General features: G+C 45.2%; 1 long non-coding RNA gene across 1 annotated transcript; it reads left to right on the plus strand.

Annotated features, from left to right (window-relative positions):
- Positions 1–1,418: 1,418 nt before the first annotated feature.
- On the plus strand, positions 1,419–10,259 carry LOC132537729 (uncharacterized). The gene is made up of 2 exons (XR_009549185.1): positions 1,419–1,562; positions 9,616–10,259. It is a non-coding gene; the product is annotated as an uncharacterized LOC132537729 (long non-coding RNA).
- The last annotated feature ends 1,730 nt before the right edge of the window (positions 10,260–11,989 follow it).

Consider the following 11,989-nt stretch of genomic DNA (forward strand, 5'->3'; position numbering starts at 1 on the left):
AACTTAGACTGAGAGATCTGTAGGGACTTGTCCGTAGTTACATGATGACTAAACAGCAGAGGAGGGGCTTGAGCTGATAGAAATGATTATTTCTGGGTCGAGTGGCGGCAAATCCTGTAGACTGCACAAGTGACCGAGTACAAGGCTCCAGGGTGCAAGGCTCCAGTGCCCATGTGTGGGGGTTGGAGGGGGGAAGCAGGGGAGCTTCGCAAGTGGTGGAGCAGTGCTGCAGGTGTTTCTCATTCTGTCTCCCTCTCTCTCTCTCTTCTCTCTGTCTCTATCATAATTAAAAATAAGCAAATGATTTTTAAAATACAGATTACCATTTGTAAAATCTACCTACCAAATTAGCTAGCATATACTTAGTGTGCTGTGACGTTGTGTTTGGCAAGCAAGAGCAGGACTTTTATGAATCCTGCTACCATCTTTTTGAATATGACAGTGGTAACTGTGGAAGCTCAGTTAGAAAATATTATAGAATCATATTCCTTTTGTGACTTAAGAATCACGTATGGAGTCTGACATCTTTGCCCAAATGTACCGAATCAAATTTCCAAGAGAGAGTCCCAGAAATCAGATCTTAGAAAGAACCTGATAGAAGAGCAATGTAGGGAGTTGAGCGGTAGCGCAGTGGGTTAAGAGCACATGGCACAAAGCGCAAGGACTGTTGGAAGGATCCCAGTTTGAGCCCCCAGCTCCCCACCTGCATGGGGGGTCGCTTCACAGGCGGTGAAGCAGGTCTGCAGGTGTCTATCTTTCTCTCCCCCCTCTGTCTTCCCCTCCTCTCTCCATTTCTCTCTGTCCTATCCAACAACAGCAATATCAGTAACAACGATGACATCAATAACAACAATAACTACAACAGCAATAAAAAAAACAAGAGTGACAAAAGGGAAAATAAATAAATATGAAAAAATTAAAAAAATAGCAATGTAATTGCTTCACAGACCAGAACTGGAGGAACACTGCAGGAAAGGGGCAAGTTCGGGTACCTCTGAGCTCTGAGCCTCTTCGCTAAACATTGTAGCAGCCATTCACCATTATTAGTAGTACTAGTACTATCTTTGCATCCACCCTGCAGGATGGGAGCAGGGACTGGAACTCAGATCCTTGCACAGGTTCTTGCATTTTGTAATATGTGCATTTAACCAGATGTACCACTACCCAGCCCCTATACTCATATATATTTTTTTTAGCCAGAGAACTGCTCAGTTCTGTTTTAAGATGATGGTGTAGGGGATTGAACTTGGAACCCCGGAGTCTGATGCACAAAAAATCTTTTTCATAGCCACTAGGCTATCTCCCCTCCGCAACCTATTAATTATTATGTCAGATCTTCAATCATAAATGTATGACCCTTGAAGTAGTGTGTGTACTTCGCTCTTTGTTCTGCCTTGTGTTATTTCCTGTCCTCTGCAACCCCCTCTCACTGATAAAGTGCCCCACGGAATATATGGAGGAATTGTGATCAACAGACATCAAACTGGCAGATTGAGCAGGAGGAGAGGAACATGGCGATAGAAAGAAGCTATTTCTGGCACAAAGCCCAAGGACCAGTGTTGGTGTGCTTCTAGTTCTGCTTCTGGGATGCCTTCTGTTACATTGCTTGACTTTGTGGTCTGTTTACATGATCACTCTGTTACATTGGTTTGGTCTCATTCCCCCTGCCTCCGGGAGATTGTGGTTTACTCTTTGCCTTTTTGCGCTTCTCCCTTCTCCCCGCCCCCTATCCAACATACTTCCTGGGTTCCTGATGCTGCCTCCGGAGGAGAAAGATGCAGGATAGAATTGTGTGGTGATTAGATTAGATTAGTTTTTTGAACTGTTTGCTCGTGAATGAAGAAATACTGCTTATCTGCTCAGCCGTGTGTCCCTGGTCATCTGTCTCCCACCACGAAGCTAGCCGGACTACTGGTGCCCTGAACTCTGACGACAGACCAGCGTAAGGATCCCGGTTCGAGCCCCCTGGCTCCCCACCTGCAGGAGAGGGATCCCAGTTCAAGCCCCCTGGCTCCCCACATGCAGGGGAGTTGCTTTACAGGTGGCGAAGCAGGTCTGCAGGTGTCTTTCTCTCCTCTTCTCTGTCTTCCCCTCCTCTCTCCATTTCTCTCCATCCTATCCAACAATGACGACATCAATAATAACTACAACAATAAAAAACCAAAGGCAACAAAAGAGAATAAATACATTAATAAATATTTAAAGAAAGGAGCAATTTCCACCTCTCAGAGCTGCGGCATCTGTGAAACTGGGTGGACAGAACCGATTTCACGATATCAGGAGCTAATGTGTTTGCTGCTGGTATGTAGTTGGTTGTTCGATATCTGAAGGCTGTCATGGACACATCATTCACGCTTATGCTTGGAGTGGAAGATCCCAGACATGACATAAGATACTGTCTGCTAAGGGAGAGATGTCATTACTCAGGAATGTTCAGTTAGCGAGCAGATCAGACACATACAAGGTTAGGCCTTTTCCCGGGTGGCGCGGTAGTGTGGGTTAAGCGCACATGGCGCAAAGCGCAAGGACCAGCGTAAGGATCCTGGTTTGAGTACCCGGCTCCCCACCTGCAGGGGGAGTCGTTTCACAAGCAGTGAAGCAGGTCTGCAGGTGTCTTATCTTTCTCTCCCCCTCTCTGTCTTCCCCTCCTCTCTCCATTTCCTCTGTCCTATCCAACAACGAATCAACATCATCTACAACAATAATAACCACAACAAGGCCACAACAAAAGGGGGGAAAATGGCCTCCAGGAGCAGTGGATTCATGGTGCAGGCACTGAGCCCCAGCAATAACCCGGAAGGCAAAAAAAGAAAAAGTTATACTTTTTCATGACTCATAGCTTCCCTTTTCTTTCAACCCATCCTGAAAACAGATCCAAATTGTTCATTTACATTTACATTTCACACTCATCTCTTATTAATTTATTGTCCCACCTGCAGACAAAGTCAGTGTGACTTCCTACTGTATGGGTTGGGAATTTGGCTACTGAAAGTTTATTTTGCCCAGGCCAGATGAGAAAAACAACTTTTGGCTCTTAACTATTCCCTCCCTTGGGGACATTGCCATTAAACCACAAACCTGTTCATTATTCTGCTGTTTCTTGCTAGCAACAAGATCTCCTCTGCAGGGGAAAAAAAAAAAGCACTTACAACTTATGATAATACTGACCACCTAGAAATACGTACACTGCATACAGAGGATTACTATGAACTGAAGTCCTCCCAGACTGGTGTTAAAAAAACAAGGGTGTTTATATCTGAGTTTGTGAAGGGAGAAGGGAAGCATGCCTAAATTATCCAAATCATGCTGTTATTGTCAGTGAAGTTGAACCCTAACTTTCCAGAAGTACAAGGTATGTCTGGTGATGTCATAGGATGTTCTTCAAGTTCGCAAAGGTCAACAATTCTCATGAAGCCAAACCAATAGGTTGCTTTGGTAACTATGAGATGTTACTTTGTGAGTGAGAGCCTAGAGATTCACTGCCAGGGCTGGGCAGTGCTCTGGTTAGAGAAGGAGGAGGAGGAGGAGGAGGAGGAGGAGGAGGAGGAGGAGGGGGAGGGGGAGGGGGAGGGGAGGGGGAGGGGGAAGGGGAGGAGAAGGAGGAGGAGGAGGAGGAGAAGGAGGAAAGAGAAATAAGAGTTCAAGGTGCTATCTCTTGGGTTCCAGAAACTGAGACCCAGAGATACCAAAGAAAGCACCTTATCCAAGCTCTTGATTTTATAGGTGATATTAATAGTAATCTTCAGGGACTGAGAGGAAGCTTGTTCAGTAGAGCACATGCCTTGCTGTGAATGAGCCCCTACCCCCCTCACCCTATCTCTTTCATAAAAATAAAGAAAATAAAATTGGACCAAGGAGACAAATCAGACCTGTCTTTATGGTATATGTACAAGACTCCAGAGTCATTCCTCAGTGTTGTATAAAAGAATAAGTGGGGCTGGGCAGGGGTGTATGCAGTGAATTGCAAATGTTATAATACACCAGGGCTTGAGTTCAAGGCCCTGGCCCCCACCTGCAAGAAGGAGCTTCATGAGAGGTGAAGTAGTGCTGCAGGTTTCTCTCTCTGTGTGTGTGTGTGTGTGTGTGTGTGTGTGTCTGTGTGTGTGTCTCTTTCTATCTACCACTTCCCTCTTGGTTTCTCTATGTCTTCATCTAATAAATAATATATAAATAAACATCTAAAAATATTTTATTTATTTATGAGAAAGAGGAGGAGAGGAAAGAACCAGACATCACTCTGGCACATGTGCTGCCAGGGATGGAACTCAGGACATCATGTTTGAGAATCCAAAGCTTTATCACTGCGCCACCTCCCTGACCACTTTTAAAGATTTTTAAAATATTTATTTATTCACTTTTGTTGTCCTTGTTGTTTTATTGTTGTAGCTATTATTGTTGTTGTTATTGATGTCATTGTTGTTGGATAGGACAGAGAGAAATGGTGAGAGGAGGGGAAGACAGAGGTGGAGAGAAAGACAGACACCTGCAGACCTGCTTCATGGCCTGCAAAGCGACCCCCTGAAGGTGGGGAGCCAGAGGCTCAAACCAGGATCCTTGCACTGGTCCTTGTGCTTTGCCCCACCTGTGCTTAACCCACTATGCTACTGCCCAACTACCAAATAAATTTTTTTTTAAAGCAACATAACTCTGCTTGGAAGTTGCCTGCTTTGCCATACACATTAGTTCAAACTCTCCAACCTTTCTCTCTCTCTCTCTCTCAATCTCTTTCCCTCTCCCTTTCTACCTGGAAAAAAAATGCCCAAAGTGGTTCACCCACATGGCAACAAAAAAGAAAGAAATAGGGGGCTGGGTAGTAGCACAGAGGGTTAAGCGCACGTGGTGCAAAACACAAGGAACAGTGTAAGGATCCCAGTTTGAGCCCCTGGCTCCCCACCTGCAGGGACGTCACTTCACAAGCAGTGAAGCAAGTCTGCAGATGCGTGTCTTTCTCTACCCCTCTGTCTTCCCCTCCTCTCTCTATTTCCCTCTGTCCTATCCAACAGCAATAGCAACAAGGGCAACAAAAATGGGAAAAAAAATGGAAAAAATCCAGGAGCAGTAGATTCGTGGTGCAGGCACTGAGCCCCAGTGATAACCCTGGAGGCAACAAAAAAAAAAAAAGAAAAGAAAAGAAAGGAAGAAGCTAATGTTTAGTGCTCCCTTGCCCATCTCTCTCCTAAGTTCCATGCAACATGCCTTTCTCAGGATATCCTATGAACCAGAGACTTGTCCCATTTTATAGTTAAGAAACTGGATCCACACTTCTACAACATGTGCTTGAATATCTACTGTTGATATATATAATATATATTATATATTTATAAAAAGCAGTTCCGTTACAAGCATATGTCAATGTTATATTACAATCTTGCACATATGGGAAAAGATTTGTAGGCATCTAAGTTAGCTTGGTAAAGACATTTTAGGAAAAGAGTCATGCAAAGAAAGTCCTGATTTCTCAGTTACGTAAGGCGAGTGAAGATTGGCTAAAGGTCGACAGAGAGAAGTCGGGGAGGGGATAGAGAGGGAGAGAGTCATCTACAGCTTTACTTCATTACTCATGAAGTTTCCCCTCTGCAGGTAGGGTCTGGGGGCTTGAACCCGGGTCATTGAGCACTGTAACTTGTGCACTCTACCGGCTATGTCACCACCCAGCTCTGACTCTAATAATTCTTGATGGATAGTTGGTGATTGATTTTCTAAAAAAGAAAAAGGTAAAGGTTTTTCCAGGGAGATATATATATATATATATATATTGTTAGTACATTAAGATGCACCAGATATTTTCCAGTTATTGACCTCCCTGCATCATTCTCAGACATGGACGGATATGAAAAACTAAAGTCCAGAATGGGAAAGGGATTTCTCTGAGGTGCAGTGGGCTGGCTGACAGTGGGGGGGGGGGGAGAGAGAGAGAAAAGGAGAGATTATGAGAAGGGGAGAAAGTGAGCACAGCACTGCCGAGTTCTGGCATAAGGTGGCGCCTGAGAATGAACCTTCAGCTTCCAGGGCCTCAGGCAGGCAAGCTAGTGTCCTAACTGCTTGAGTTCTGTCCTCAGCCCTTCCTGTTTCTTTCCTCACAGGTTTCAGCATTTCACATTATTTCTGGGAGTTGCCTTATGTAATGGGGTGGGGGGTAGGGGGATGGGTACTGAGTGGGTGTGGAGTGTTTATGGGCCTTTCTCTCTTTCTTCCCTTTTTTTTAAAAAAATATTTATTTATTCTCTTTTGTTGCCCTTGTTGTAGTTATTATTGATGTCCTTGGATAGGACAGAGAGAAATGAATAGAGGAGGGAAAGAAAGAGATGGGGAGAGAAAGACAGACACCTGCAGACCTGCTTCACTGCCTGTGAAGCAACTCCCCTGCAGGTGGGGAGCCGGGGGCTTGAACCAGGATCCTTATGCTGGTCCTTGAGCTTTGTGCCACCTGCACTTAACCTGCTGTGCTACCACTGACTCCTTTCTTCCCTTCTTTCTATCCTTCTTTCCCCCCTCCTCTTTCTCTGTTTCTTGCTTCATCAGAAGCAGATAGGAAGAAACAGAACTAACACTACCCTAGGTACTTTTTCTTCCTCTCTATAGACAGGGATTAAGTAATCCCCTGCCAGATTTCATCATGACACCGAGTGTAAAGTGATACTTTACAGGAAGATTATCACTCATTTCCATTCCAGAAACCTATGATCCTTTTCCTTCCTACACGGCATGAACAGATGAGGCCAGCTGTCCAGGAGATTGCTGTCCTGCCCCCAGGCCATAAACACTGCTCTTGGCAAGTCAGCTGGTTATGGGGCCCTTGACTGGAGGTCAGAGTTGGTTTTCTGTTGGCCACATTTATTCAGAAGAAGATGAGTGGTACGCAGGAGTGTCCAGGAATCCAGGAAGACTCCGGCCTGTCTTCAGCTACACACCCTCTATCTCCCTATTAGTGGCAGAGCAAACCAAGGTCTTGGCATTGGAATGAGGCCACTTGTTCTGTTTGTGATGCAGCCTGCATTCTCACCTTAGGCCCTGGTTCAGAGTTTAATAGCACATGTTAAGCGTTTCCTTTGTTGACATAACCTAATGACAGAGAATAGTGCTTCAGTGTGAGATTAAGTGTGTGATCTGGGATAAGAGAGACAGAGTTAGAATGCTGATTACCCACTAACTGGCTCTATGGCCTTCAGCAAGTCAAGTCAGTACATGGCTACACATCATTCTTTCCTGATAAGTGGGAGAATGAGAGGACGTTCCACGTACTGTGGTTGAGAGGATGGTACATTGATATTGTGTGATCTTAGCCTGCTAAGATCTCAATTCATTTCAGAGAGACCCAGTGACATAGGGAGCGGGGGAAAAACAAAACAAAACACCACAACCCCAAAGCTCCTCCCAGCGCAGGGAGAGAGGAGGGTGGGATCAAGTCTGGGCTGACCCCCACCTCATAGCAAAGCGAGCATCCTTCTAGCTGAGCTATCTCACCCGCCCTTCCTCATCTTTTAATGTTTGTCCCATCTGCCCCCTTTTCCTTTCTAGTCCTTCTTCTCCACTCTTCTATTTCCTTAGCCTCTCTCTATGGCCAGGCATTTCTTTTCCCTCGCGAATGAGGTGTCCCTGAGCCGCCTCCAGGGGAAGAGAGCGCCACACCCTGAAAACAGAGTCTCGTAGGTAACACCTGCATTTCCTGCTGGTGCCCCGTCCCAGTCCGTGCCTGCAAGCGTGTGTGGGGAGATAGCTCAGTGGTGAGGTGCAGGGCTTGCATGCCTCAGGTTCCATACTTGGTCCTGTCTCTAACCCTGCATGTCTGGAGCTGAGCCATTCCTCTGGTCTGCTTGCCTGCCTACCTGCCTGTCTGTCTGACTCATTCAAGAAATTAGTCTTGGGCCAGCAGAATCACTCACTTGGATAGTGCATTGATTTGTCATGTGTGCGACCCAGGTTCAAACCCGGTCATTTCCGTATTGAGTGAAGCTTCAGTGCTGTGGTCTGTCTCACTTTGTCTCTGTTCTTCTGGATGAAAGGATGAAAGAAAGAAGGCTTTTATTTAAAGATTTTAAAAACCTGACCTGGCAGGTTGAAATGCAATGCCATGTAGGACACACACACAGCAACACACACACACACACACACACACACACACACACACACTCCTCCTCTGGCCTCCCTAATAAAATAAACACATATTTTAAAAATGGTTAAGATAGGGTGGAGGGGGGGTAGCACATAAATAAATAAACATCTGTTGTGGAAGCCACCCAGTTTGCAGCATTGTGTTATGGCGATTCTAGCAGACTACAACACAGAGACACTCACCTATAATTACACAGTGAAACCAGTGGGGAAATTGCATGCACTATTTACACTAAAAAAAAAAAAAAATCCAGCAAGGCTTTAGGGTATGCTGAAGTTCTCAGTATATTTCATTTTCTGAGGCCTATTTGCATAGGATGTATCTCAAAGGAAGAATGGAGAATGAAAACATTTGGCATTGCATTTCAACTCAGCAGCTCGCTCTCTCTCTTAATTTTTTTATTATCTTTATTTATTGGATAGAGACAGCCTGAAATTGAGAGGGTAAGGGAGATAGAGAGGGAGAGAGAAAGAGACACCTGCAGCCCTACTTCACCACTTGCAAAGCTTTCCTCTGGAGGTGGGGACCGGGGGCTCGAACCCGGGTCTTTGAACACTGTAACATGTGCGCTCAACCAGGTGCGTCACCACCTGGTCCCCGCTCTCTGTCTTTTTAATTAATTTTTATTTTGGATAGAGATGAGAGAAATTGAGAGGGAAGGAGGAGGCTGAGAGTGAGCGAGAGAGATGCACGGGCAGCCCTGCTTCACTGCTAGTGAAGCTTCCCTCTGCAGGTGGGGACCAGGGGCTTGAACCTGGGTCCTTGCACACTGTAATGTGTGCATTCAGCCCTGTGCACCACCACCCAGCCCCTTCTTTTTCCTTTTTATAAGGGTATCATCTCACTGAAGACTTCACACCTCAGTTGACCAAGCCGCCTGCAGTAGTTATGAGTTGGTTATTTTGACCCATAGTGAAAATTAACTCCGGTAGTGAGATGCTTCAGAATTTTCAAATTTATTATTTTTATTTTTTATTTTTTGCAATCGTGTCGGGTTACATCGGGGGAGAGAGAAGAGACCAGGAACTCATGGCGGAGCGGGAATACAAATCTTCATTCACGCAGACGCCCCAGAGTTGGGTGTGAGCACAGTTTAGGCCACGTGGAGCTAGCAAAATGGCCACCTCCCACTATGCCCACCAGCCCTTCTCCAGGTCGGGTTGTGGAAGAGAAAAAAAGGCGAAACTGCAACAGCAGCAGGCTTTATAGGGTAAAAAAATGGAAGTGGCAAGTCGGGAACGCGATTGGCTAGGAAAGGGGATGGAGAGAGGCAAAAGGCATGCTGGGAAGGTGGAAGCGTCCTTAGCAACTGTTGGGATGGTTTTAACTGAATTAGCAATACCCTGAGGGGATAACATGGTGGAAATCTTTCAGGCAAAACAATGGTTATGTAAATAATACTTGCATGGAAATATAGTGGTTTGTGGGTCCTGCCTAACTCAACCACATCTGTACAATATCCCAACACAATAGCAGCATCCTTTCTTTGCTTGTTTTCACAGGTAAATGCCCCCAGTGGGGAAAGTGCTGTGTCATAGCTGCAAGAAAGCACTTAAATGCCTGAGAACTGAGTTCCCCTGACCAGTCATTTTCTCCAGTGCCTTTAAAACTGGGACCTGAAAAATGCCAGTGAAACTACTAGGTGTCCTCATCTTTCCTCAGTCACTAGGGAATGACTTGGCACCTTCCCTCTCCCGCTCCCTCCCTGCCATGCTGCTTTTCAGACAGAAGCAGACTACAGAAGAAGGAACCACCTACCTACCCACCAGGTTCGACACAACGTGGACTTTCATTGCCCTATTCAGACATCTTACCCAGTCTTTTAGTGGGACCCAACAGGTAAATGGTTTGCTGATTGAATTTAGTTTTATTGCTATTATTATTTTTTATTGTCAGAAGGCCGAAGAAAACAAAGAGAGGTGATTAAGCCAAACAGCCTTCCTAGCACCCCTGTTCTGCTGTGGTTACAGCCATCTATGATAACACTGGTCAACGTCTTCTTTCTGGGACAAAAGTTGAACACTAATCGATCCTGTATTCTGGACCTTTCAGGTGATTAATTGCTACACATTCATTCAGCACAGAGAGCTAATGTTAACAACTTCTTTCCAAGAGGAGAATAACCCACATGACTTATTTTTAAACATCGTTCTTCCATTTTTTTAAACTTTATTGATTTATTTGATAGGACACAGAGAAATTTAGAGGGGAAGGGATAGAGAGGGAGAGAGACAGAGAGACACCTGTAGCATTGCTTCACCGCTAATAAAGCTTTCCCTGCAGGTGGGGACCAGGGGCTTGAACCTGGGTCCCAGTGTATCGTAATGTGTGAGCTTGACCAGGTGCATCACTGCCCGCCCGACCCACAAGACTTTATTTCATTTTGTCATCTTAAACAAATGAAATGATTAAGGAGCTGGGTGATGGCACGGCTGTTAGAGTGCACACATTACTATGTGCAAGGACCTAGGTTCAAGTCTCCGGTAGCCACCTCAGGGAAGGAAGCTTCACTAAGTGGTGAAGCAGTGCTGCAGGTATCTCTTTCTCTCTTCCTCTTTAATTCCTCCTTCCTGCTCAATTTCTCTCTGTCTTTACCCAAGTAATATATATATATATTGACCAGAGTCCAATGCGATTGTTAGTACTATTTAGCTGAGGACAGAGCTTCAAATTCTGTACGACAGTGAAACTTTGTGTGTAGGAACTTGTTAAATGTTGAACACCTCCACAACACGTCTGGTTCTAGGGATACACCAGTAAACCACTTAGACACAAACAGGGAGGGGAAAGGAAACAAACACGTGTATTAAAATAAAGCCAGGAAGTTACAGACAGCCATGAGCTTTCCTCATTCCATCTTCTTGCTTCACGCCAGATACTGAGTAACACCTGTATGGGAGGCATTGTCCTACATGCTGAGAAGGATACAACAAAATGCACTGAACTGGTTTACCTGAGGTGTCAGTCTACATTCCAAGAGAGCTGGAGCGACGGATTACAATGAGTCAAAGAAGTCGAGGCAAGATAAGAAATGTCTTATGGGAGTTGTGAAGATATGTAGTCAATGACTTAGTGAAAGGGTGCAGTACAGGGGCTAAGACATGGCTTACCATGCTGGAAGCCCAGGGTTTGAACTCTGGCACCACGTAGGAGCACTGTGGACAGCACCAAGGATGATGGAGCCTTGCTTTGTGCTCTCTCTCTCTCTCTTTTAGTTTTTTTTAATAATTATTTTATTTATTATTGGATAGAGTCAGAGAGAAATTGAGAAGTGTAAGGAAGATAGGGAATGGAAGGCAGAGAGACACCTGCAGCCCTGCTTCACCACTCGTGAAGTTTTCTTGCAGGTGGGGACCAGGGCCTTGAACCTGCGTCCTTATGCACTGTAATGTTAAGTGCACACCTAACCAGTTGTGACACTGCCTGACCTGTTTTGGTGTTTCCATCTCTTTGTCTTCTCTCTCTCTCTCTCTCGACAGAGAATCAAACTTTGGCTGGGGTAACTGTTCAACAATATTGTGTGTGTGTGTGTATGTGTGTGTGTGTGTGTGTGTGTGTGTGTGTGTTTGTGTGTGTGAATGTGTGTGACCCTGGGTTCATGCCTCACCACTGTATTAAAAAAAAAAAGCAGAGTATAAAAAGGAAGGAGAGATAGGGAAACTGAAAGAAAAGGAGGTCTAGGGAGATAGCAGAATGGTTATGCAAAATGATTTTCACAACTGAGGCTCCGGCGTCCCAGGTTCATTCCTATGCACTACCACAAACCAGAGCTGAATAGTGCTCTGGTTCCCTCCCCCCATCTCTTTCTCCCTCCCTTTGCATCTCTTTCATTAAAATCAAACAAATAAAATATATGGGGGGGGGGAAATGACGGGT

The sequence above is a fragment of the Erinaceus europaeus genome, chromosome 3, assembly GCF_950295315.1.
Source record: "Erinaceus europaeus chromosome 3, mEriEur2.1, whole genome shotgun sequence".
Lineage (NCBI taxonomy): Eukaryota > Metazoa > Chordata > Mammalia > Eulipotyphla > Erinaceidae > Erinaceus > Erinaceus europaeus.